Source organism: Rissa tridactyla, chromosome 15 (genome assembly GCF_028500815.1).
Source record: "Rissa tridactyla isolate bRisTri1 chromosome 15, bRisTri1.patW.cur.20221130, whole genome shotgun sequence".
NCBI classification, from domain to species: domain Eukaryota; kingdom Metazoa; phylum Chordata; class Aves; order Charadriiformes; family Laridae; genus Rissa; species Rissa tridactyla.
Genome location: NC_071480.1, coordinates 762,205 through 772,976, shown reverse-complemented (window position 1 = coordinate 772,976; position 10,772 = coordinate 762,205).

Genomic DNA, 10,772 nt, shown 5'->3' with positions numbered 1-10,772 from the left:
GTAGATATCAGCATACATCAGAGAATCCATGGTCACCTCTTTGAAAATAAGGACAAACAGTTTTCGCTTTCTCTGTCATAATCTAATAGAATCATAGAATCATAGAATGGTTTGGGTTGGAAGGGACCCTAAAGATCATATAGTTCCTACCCCCCTGCCCTGGGCATGGACACCTCCCACTAGATCAGGTTGCTCCAAGCCCCATCCAACCTGGCCTTGAACCCCTCCAGGGATGGGGCAGCCACAGCTTCTCTGGGCAACATGGGCCAGGGGCTCACCAACCCTCATAGTGAAAAATTTCTTCCTAAGATCTTATGTAAATCTCCCCTTTTTCAGTTTAAAAGCATTACCCCTTCTCCTATCGCTACACTCCCTCATAAAGAGTTCATCCCCAGCTGTCCTGTAGGCCCCCTTCAGATACAGGTAGGGGCTCTAAGGTCTCCCCGGAGCCTTCTCTTCTCCAGGCTGAACAACCCCAACTCTCTCAGCCTATCTTCATAAGAGAGGTGCTCCAGCCCTCTGATCATCTTCGTGGTCTCCTCTGGCCCGACTCCAACAGGTCCATGTCCTTGTGCTGAGGACTCCAGAGCTGCACACAGTACTGCAGCTGGGGTCTCACCAGAGCAGAGTAGAGGGGCAAAATCACCTCCCTTGACCTGCTGGCCGTGATTCCTTTGATGCAGCCCAGGATGTGGTTGGCTTTCTGGGCTGCAAGCGTGCATTGCCGGCTCATGTTGAGCTTCTCATCAACTAACATCAAGTCCTGGGGAAGATTTGGTGTTCAGACCTATGGCTGCTGTTCAGTCTACCACAGTCACTTCTAATTATGTATTAGGTTATGTAACCTTTAGTTGCTTTCCACAGGTCTGATTCTTAATTTAAGACACATGAAAGACAGCATTCAGTGGCTGAGAGCTTTCAGCATTTTTTCCCCTTTGCTTTCTGTTTAATGAGTATTATTCAAATCAAGCTAAATTCCTCAAAGGCTTTCCAAGGTTATAAGATACATGTGTGAAATATTACATCTGAATGTATTTACTGTATGCAATTTATGCATACATATATATCTATGTGTGTATAAATACATACATACATGTGTATATATATTCACATACACACACACTTATATATATAAAGTTTCCAAAGCAATATTTTTCAGCAGCAATCCAGTAATATGAAGATGTATCTCACTGTTTCATCACTGATATGTAATCAATGTCAAAGGTAGTCACTATTTTTAGCATTCAACTTCAAGGCTTTGATAAGCATCTTACAGCGTTACAGGACAGCCTCCCCTGACTGCAGTCCTGATTGAGTGTCACCAGATCTCCAAACCCATTCCCAGAGTCGCACGTCAGACACCTGAGAAATGAAGTCTGTGGGATTGACTGCCACCTGTGAACAGTGTCACCACCAAGTTCCTTTCAGAGGAAGAAAAAGGATGACAAATCAGCATGTAGTCTCTATACTGCATAGATAGCCCTCTTTTCATGTATGCCACGGAAAAAAAAAAAAAAGCAGTAGAAAGCCTCCTTGCTCAGAAAACCTTCAGAAAGCCAAAGAACTGTTCAGGCTTTGGGGGGCTTCCTACTTTCCATGATATTTTTTTTTTCTAGTCTCTGACTCAAGCAGATCATCTTTTTCTTTCATGGACTGTATGGACTTCTAACTAGATTGTAATCCAAACTGTTACTGTCCACAGATACAAACTTTATAGATAGTAGGTGCCTTCTTTGAAAATAACTTTGCTTGCATTCCAATGTAAAGACAGGATTTTGCTTTTACACAGGCTCTTTCCTATCTCCTTTGCAGAGCATGGCACAGGATGAAACCCTGTATTACAAAATGTGGGCTGCAAAATCCCTCCAATCTCTCAGATTTGTATCAGTTCACTACAGAAACCAAGGGTCACAGCTCCATTTTATCAACCTAACAGGGCAGCTCAACCATGAGGAGGAGTTTGTAGGCCCATTGTCAGCATCAGATAACATTATTCCTGTGGGACAGACAACACCTCGTAACCCATGGGCATGACCTGGTGTGGTCACAGGTGCAAAGCTGTGGCAAGTACAGCACTGTGCTGACTGTAGAGTGCCACACGTCGTATGTACACTTCAGCTGTGTCTAACAGGCTGACTGTGAGCAGTCAAACCCTGAAGAAGAGGCTGGGCAAGAGCTTCTCCCTCTCTTTGTTAGCCTGACACACCTCGCAGACACTGTGCAAAGACACTGGTGAGCTATGCCAACCAGGACAGTTGCAATAGATCTGATCTCTTCAGGTTCTGTACAGTATTGGGCCACTCAAGTAACACCACGGGCACCAGAAAAAATGTGACAGCTGTCACACAGCCTATCTGGCATCACAACATTCACAAATGGCACAACAACATGCTGATGAGGCCTCAGACATTATGCTAACACCAGTAAAAACACCAAGTTTGATTCTTTCTGCTTCCCCTCCAAATGCATCTGTGATTTACCCCATCCCTGTCTGCCCAAATCCATGTGATCACACCATAGTTGTGTGTTACCAGCCGTGACCCCATCCCTTTTTCCATGCTTGCCCACAGTCTGTGTTCACAGAGCAGTGCTACCAAGCCTCTACACCCCTGTCAACTTGGTTCTGCCTTCTGTGCATCAGAGGTAGTCTGATAGGGGGATACTGGCTAATATCCCCAGAAGAGACTACTGCAATATCATACTATGCCCATTACAAAGCAGTGCCTGTGTCTTAAAATACATCAGCAATAAAGAAAAACATCTCTGGTCTGGGCATTTCCAACATTTCCAACAACAAGCATTAAATAGCTAAAACCATTCACTCAGAACCATCATGCCTCAGCTAAGTCTGAAGGAAAGCAAAAGCAGTAAGTGGAAAAGGCTCAGTCCTGTGTGTGCTTTTACAGAAAGACGAAAATAAGGCTTCAGACTGTTTCAGCCATGACATTGCCTCTGCCTGGCTGACTTTTGCTGAATCTCTTCAGACATGAGGCTGCAGCTAGGGTTCTTCCGCACTGGTATGATAGGCTGCAGAGACTGGGATTGACCGAGGAGCTGATCCCACCCCTGGAAGAGGTGACACCAGCAACTTCTGGGAGAAGGACATTCACAGGCATGAATCCCAAAACATCGTGAAAGATCTGTGTGTGCTCCTTCAGGTCTCTCTTCCACTTCCTATTGCAGGTGCCACGTTGTTCCCACAGAGAAAGCCCAGCTGATAGGCAGGCAACATCTGAGTGGCCTGTGTAACGATATGTTGTAAAAACTTGTCTTCACACCCACAATGGAGCACGGAGAGACAAAGGCAGGAGGGGGATCACAAATAACACCCTGCCCAGCTACTCCCAGGCCCATGACAGGAGCCATCAGCCTGTCAGAAGCGCTCCTCCTCCAGGGTGCAGTGGGGACCCCAGAGGAACAGGCCCCTTTGCTGGGCCCCTCCCAGGGTTGTCGTGATGCAGCTCAAGGCCAAGGATCCAGGTGTGAAACCTGCTGTCACGAGCCACAGGGAGCAGCTCTCCTTTTGAATCGAGGAGGGTTGCTGCTGGGGGTCTTGGGCATGTGTGGGATGCAGAGGAAGAGCAGCCAGGATCACGCAGGGGTAGTGATGGAATGTTTAAAGAGGAACCAAAGGTGTGGAAGAAGAGAGGGTTAGGTGATCTGGGCAGGAACAATCGTAGGAAAATAGAGGGGTATGGTGATAAAAAGGGCTGATGGGAGTAAATAGCAGCTGGTCAGTATGCTAGTTTGGCCATGCCCTGTGCCTGGTCATTGCAGTCTGTCCTGTCTTGTTATTAAACTCCTTTCTAGCTCTGTCCTGGGGGAGGGCTCCCTACCCAGTGTGTAAGGGGTGTGAGTGCAGCACCTGGTGTCAGACCACAGGCCAGAGGGTCCACGTGTCCATGATGCAACAACTGGACTGAGTACAGGTGTGCAAGCACGTGTTTGCTAGTGGAGATCCAGACAGACGCACTGGTGAGCAGGTGAGGTGGGCTGGGAGCAAGGGGTGAGCGGGGTGGATGTGAGAGTGCTTGTGTCTCAAGGGGCAAGAGCGTGGGGGGTCGGTCATGGGGCCAGCGGGGTCCTGGTCAGCTGTAGGTGGGTGGGGGACAGTCTGTGCAAGTGACGGAGTAGGGCTGCGGCCTTGGGGGGCTGTATGTCCAGGTGCCAGCAACTGGGGAGACGGCAATCCAGGGGCAGCTCCTGGCCAGACCGAGTGTCTGAGCCCAGCTGCTGGAGGGTTTCCCCTTGTACAGATGTATTTATATCCTCTCCTGCTCGGTCAGAGAGGGGGCAAGATGAGGCTGTTGGTGCTGTCTGTGTTTATGTGAGCACTCCGAGTGCCTATTTGTGATCCGCGGGACCAGTCACGTATATAAGTATGTATGCATACACAGATTTATAGATGTATAGAGGTATTTATGGATGTAAACACATATATGGGGCATATAATTTTGCTCTGTGTGTGTTTGTGCCTCCTGGGAATACATCTTCAACGTTGCTACAGGGGGCGTGGACCAGGGGGCATGGATCTGTAGGCACGGAACTGCAGCAGCCTTGCTTCTCTCAGGCTGTCGCACCCAGCATGGTGTATTTTCCTTTAACATCTGGCATAGTTGGCAGGAGCCGGCTGGGCTGTGAGCATTCCCAAAATAGCAGATTCAATATTCCCAAGATGGGGAAGGAACTGATCCTCTTGCGAATGTGTTCAATCTGTTAGAATTTTTTACCAAACCTTTGGAATATTGTGAGGGAAATCCTGGACTAACCAGGGTGATGGACTGAGAAATGCACACACAACATTGCGTATGTAAAGACTGGTGTGTTAATTGGCTTTCCGAGTAGACTTGGTTTCTTTTGAAAAACTGTTACCACTGCAAACTGAGTCTTAACTATACTGACCATGAAGCAGGTAGAGACTGGAAAGTGAAGGCCACTTTCTCTGCAAACCGTTTGCTGGAAGTTGAGTTACAAAGAGGTATTGGCAATTGCAAATGAGTGTCCTCAACTTACAGAGCAGTTTGTAATTTTACAAAGTCTGGTAATAGGGCTCCAGTTCATACAGGAATACTATGGGCCTTTGGGAGGGAGGAAAGATGAAAATTTCAGCCTCACCTTCCTATTAAGGGTTTTGTGATTTTTGCCCTTTCCCTACCTCCTTTGTCTCTACACCCTGCCTTTTTCTTTCTTTGAAGTGAAACTTGTAGCTCTAAGTACTGTAAATATGGGGACAATGCATATGTGAACACTGTCAATAATGTGCAGAGTGTAGCTGTGTGATCCCCTGTGGGGTGCATACATATGCTCTGTGTGCGTGGGCCTGATGGGAATACATCTGCAGCCTCGGCACTGGTTGGACCTGAGGGCATGGAGCTGTGGCAGTCTTGCTGCTCTCAGGCTGTCGGATCAAGTATGTTACATTTTCCTCCAAAATCCTGAGCTTGCTGAATTGCTGTCACAAGAGTATCCATGAGTTCCTTCAAATGGCTGCAACTGGGAAGAAGGGGAAGGGAACTAAAAAAAGGTGGTGCAGGGTATTCCCTGTTAAATATGGAAGAAAAGGACAATATGGAGTTTTGTTTGTCTGTTTTAAAAACTATAGGATTGCAATACATTTCACAAAGGCCACTATTTCTTTCCTACATCCAAGCTCCTGTCTGGAGGAAATAGCAAGGAGAGCGGCAGTGCTTGAGGGAGATGGATTCTGCTTGGATCCACAAAGATGCCTTGGAGAGCAGCTTTGGGCAGCTTCGGGCTACCCAGGCAGTGCTGGGTGGCCACCAGAAGAGCAGAGCCCTGGCGTCAGCCCGGTGACCTGTGCATCTCTGCAGCCGATTGCTGCCCAGGCTACAGGAGAAAGGTGAGGCGGGTGCGGGCAACAGGAGGGAAAAGAGAAAAGCAAACCTGACTGCGTCAGAAGGTCACTTCTCCACTCTGTCTTTGCTGCCTACTTTGAATAGGAAACAGCTCAGGCAAAAAACAGTGTTGATGTCCCAGGTGCAGAAGCTAGTTTACAAAAAGCAGTGGAGTCCTCAGCGCTAGGTAAGATCCTTCTGACATCCTGGTAATCATTACTCAGTACATTAATGACTTAAAATGATAGCCGTTTCATAACCTGCTAGCAGGCTCTACAGAGAAGCATAACAAGGGTACACAGGACATTACTTAGGAGGGGTGTGAGGTTACATGAGGAGTGTGAGGACACAAGGCCTGTTGAGGCCATACTGGAGGGCTGTGCTGGGCTCTAATGCAATATGTATATAAATAGACCTGCTGGAGTGAGCTTTCCCCCAAGCTGCTCCTGGTATTTGATTCAGATCAAGACACTTTGGACACTCAGAGACCATCCCCAGGGACACTCGTGTGTCTGCAGCAATGATTACCGGCCTGTCCTTGTCCAGGATCACTTCTCAGAACTATCTCATGTAACAACACAGACACACACTTAGCTCCTTTAAGAAAGGTGATATACCTTCTCACATGGCTTTTAGATTTTCATTAAGGCAATGCCAGCTGGTTCTCCCACCTATCCACCTATTTTTGATTCTCCACTAGGTTTGTGGAATATGACTTCCCTTTACAAATGCTATTTTTCTCAGTATGCTATATTTACCAGTGTGTCCTCAAATTCTACTCATTATTATTACAGTATAAGGAGACAGTATAGGTGTGAGACTAGCTCTAAGTGGGAGCAAACAATCTGTATTCTTTCAATTGCATCTGCCTCTGCTGCTTTGGCTGCCAGAATTGCCTGGGAAAAAAAGTGGTTTGTTGCCTTCACAATGGCAAGGTACAAATGATGAATTGTTAATGAATTGCTTTCTGGTTTTCTTGCCTCAGGAAGGGCTGAAGGAAGTAGAAGGTCTGTCATTTAAGGTGAAAAAGCCTCACAGTCCACAGGGTAATAAACAGTTCTTGTCAGTAACTTGAACAGAATATGGGTTGCTGACAACTTTACAACTGCTGAAACAACCTGAAGATATGATCATATCACTGCTTTACACTGGGAAAAAAAAAAAAAAGATGGAACAATAAATTTATGATAGGGATCACCTTTCCAAAAAAATACAAAATATGTATCTTATTGACCATTTTGCACTGTTCAGTAGTTAGCTGAAAGACATCTTCAGTATTACAACAGAAGCTCTTCTAGATTGGGGGTAGTTGACAGCTGTGGAAAAACCTTGCAAATATATTTTTAGAAAGTAATCCCTCAAAGATTATCATTAATTCTATTTGGACTTGGTGCAGTGTCAAACTCATAGTCAGTGATGCAGAAAATCAGCATGCAGTATCATACACTTTTGACAAGTTCAGATTAACTTTCTTTTCTCTTTACATGAATTACTTCTCAACTTTCATTAGAAAAGAGTGTCATTTAAAGTCAGGCTGAGAAGATGAATTTTTAGTACATATTTTCAAAGCTCAATACATTTTTTTCTATTAAATGCAGGAACGCTTGCTGAGTTCAAAAACATATTTGAAGATACATCTTTGCATGACTATCTATTTATTCTGCCATCACTGATCATTTGAGCCTAAAAATCATTCTGTCTAATCTGAGAAGAGCTATGGAAGAAATCTCATTCTTCTGCCCATGGAATAGGAGACTGTATGCAAAAAGCTTTCAATAAAAAGGACATTACCAAATGAAACTATGGGGTTAGGCTCATAGAGTAGTTTGGGTCAAACGGGACCCTTAAAGGCCATCTAGTCTGACTCCCCTGCCATGGGCAGGGGCATCTTCAACTAGACGAGGTTGCTCAGGGCCCCATCCAGCCTGTCCTAGAATGTTTCTGGGGATGGGGCATTGGTGTACCCCTCTGGACAACTTAGGTCAGTGTTTCACCACCCTCATTGTAAAACACTGCCTCCTTATGTCTGGCCTGAAACTATTACCCCTTGCCCTATCGCAAAAGGCCATGCTAAGAAGTGTGTCCCCATCATTGTTACAAGCCCTTTAAGTACTGAAAGGCCGCAATAAGGTCTCCCCGGAGCCTTCTCTTCTCCAGGCTGAACCCCCCCAGCTCTCTCAGCCTGTCCTCACAGCAGAGGGGCTCCAGCCCTCCCAGCATCTCCGGGGCCTCCTCTGACCCTGCTCCAACAGCTCCGTGTCATTCTGCTGTTGCTGCCCCAGCGCTGGAGGCAGCACTGCAGGGGGGTGTCACAGAACACAGCAGAGGGGCAGAATCCCCCCCTCGCCCCCCTGGCCACGCTGCTGGGGATGCAGCCCAGGCTGAGGGGGGTTTCTGGGCTGCCAATGCACATTGTGAGCTCATGGCCAGCTTTTCATCCACCAACACCCCCAAGTCCTTCTTGGCAGGGCTTCTCTCAATCCCTTCATCCCCCAGCCTGTATTGATGCTGGGGGTATGGGTATCAATGGCATTAAATTTACCATGGCATTAAATGGCAGCAAGTGATGTCCCAGTCCTGTGTCTTCTCGATGGTATTTCTTTTTCGCCTTTTCTCCAGAACCAGTCCCACACAACTTTGCAAACAAATAATTTAAAGCACAGGGAACAGGCTTTATCCCATAATGAACACTAATAATGTATACAACAGAGCATCTTTGTGGCTTTCAGAGACCTGCATGACCAGGTAAGGATACAGTCCAAACTCATAGAATTTCTAGTGCAGATTAATGAACTTAAAGGCCAGACAACTTTGCATCACTGAAGATGTAATGGAAGAATCCTACATAAAGGCTAAAGCCACAAAAAATTGCATTTTCAGAAGCTGTTTAAATTGATGGGGGACAACAAGAAGTTAGTTGCCTCTCATCCTGTTTCTTTCTTCCAGGTGTATTGCAATAACAGCAACACAAACAAATATAGGAACAAATATATATCTGCTTAAAGGCCTAGGAAAAGGGGGTTCTGTATGAAACATGAGAATAGCTACACCATTACAGACCAAAATGTCCATCTGTCCCAACCGTGTGAGACAGTTGCAGATATAGCAACTTATCAAGCAATGTTTTGGGGACTTGGTATAGGCAGGCTTACTTCACTGGCCACTTGTACGAGGAAACTCATCTCTTCATGAGCATCCAATGGAAAAGATACTGGGTAACTGGAATAGGATCAAAGCTATTTAGTGCTACAAACAGGTGTGGTGTTACACCCCGCACTAAATGGAAGGACCTGAGGAGTCCTGCCAGAAGCATGGGAACAGAGAAAATAAATACTCTTTTATCCACAAAGAATTTATACGACAATCAAATGCACAAATTTTGCAGGTTGTGCTTCGTATGGTATCTTAACCTTTCAGCTACCAAGACAGGTTTACATTTACATTTTATATACTCATTGACAAAGCCGGAATGATGAGAACTCATCAAGACGTTGCTTGTGTGATGGTGTCTTGATTGATCAACCCATGTAAATAGCAGAATTTACAGAATTCCATGAATAGCAGAATTTACAGAAACCATGCAGATGAATCAGCTGGTATAACACGTGTTTAGAAACTGAAACGATAAATGCATGGCGCTTTTCTTGACAGATAGATTGCTGTAAAAGGCTCCAGTGATGCTTATGCTTTTGATAAATTCACATCTCTGTATATTACGTGAAAATAACAACACATCAGTCAAGATGGACAACAGACTCATCACATGAATATCATATCTATATCTGCATAGATATATACAGTATTTCTAGAACTTAAAATGTACTTTCAACAAATCTTCCTGGTACATAATGTTTTCTGAGTCTTTACATGCAATCTGTTTGGTTGACTGTTTTTTCAACTCAAAGAAATTTTGAAGGTTCAGTTTATCAAACTAGAATTGGAAATTTTCACTTGGCCACAAGAGAAGTCTTTTATATTTCAGTTGCTCGAAGGAGACATTATTCCCCTACTCATACAATGGGAAGCAAGGTAGATATTGAGACCTCTGAGTCATTTAACTCCTCAGTGTCTTATCAGGATGCCCCAGAAAGTCATTGTGCTCAATGACACACATAACAACCTTTCTTTGTCTTTGTACACTCCTGTTCTTTCAATGTAATGGCCCTGCACTCACAGGAAAGCACTCCTATTGGATGGTTATCAAGAGGGAACACTCTCCTTTGGGAATAACATTGATGTCCACATATATTCAGGAACTTCAGAGCCCTCCTAAAAGAAAATTACATGCTCTGGAAAACAAAAAGAAGCAGCAATTGTGGATTTGTCTGTCTTATCTAGAAGATAACTTTTCTCGTCAGATTGCTCCTGATTTTATTTATTGCTTCATAATGTCCTGTGTAAGGTGGGTACCCCCAAAGCATACATCCTCTCGGCATCAGCAGATTAGAGTTCCTGCAGGACCTGAACAACTCTAACCTTGGGTCACAAGAGATATTGAGAAATGCTGGGAAACCCTGCTTATGCACTGCAAACCAGTACCATCACACAGTGCCTCACAAGAAGAGTCACAAGAACAATGGGGCTGCCAGCCATTTTCTGGGACCACAACAGAGTGTACACCCCGTGCTATTCCATTGTTGAACTTCACAGTGCCACTCTCCAGCCACTGTAGCCTACAATACCTCCAGATCACAACTTACCCTCCTGTGACCATTTTGGACAAATGCCTCTGCAGTCTGGCTTCTTCTCTCTCTCCTTGAGGCACGCTTCTAGTTTCTCTGCTCCCCATGCAGGTTTTCACAGAAGATTGTACCTGTGACAAAGACAGAGAAGGTACAATGTGCCTTGAAGATGATATGGACCTGTCTCCACCATTCTAACTTGGTGAAAGCAATGGTGTTTTATTTTCAGTATTCC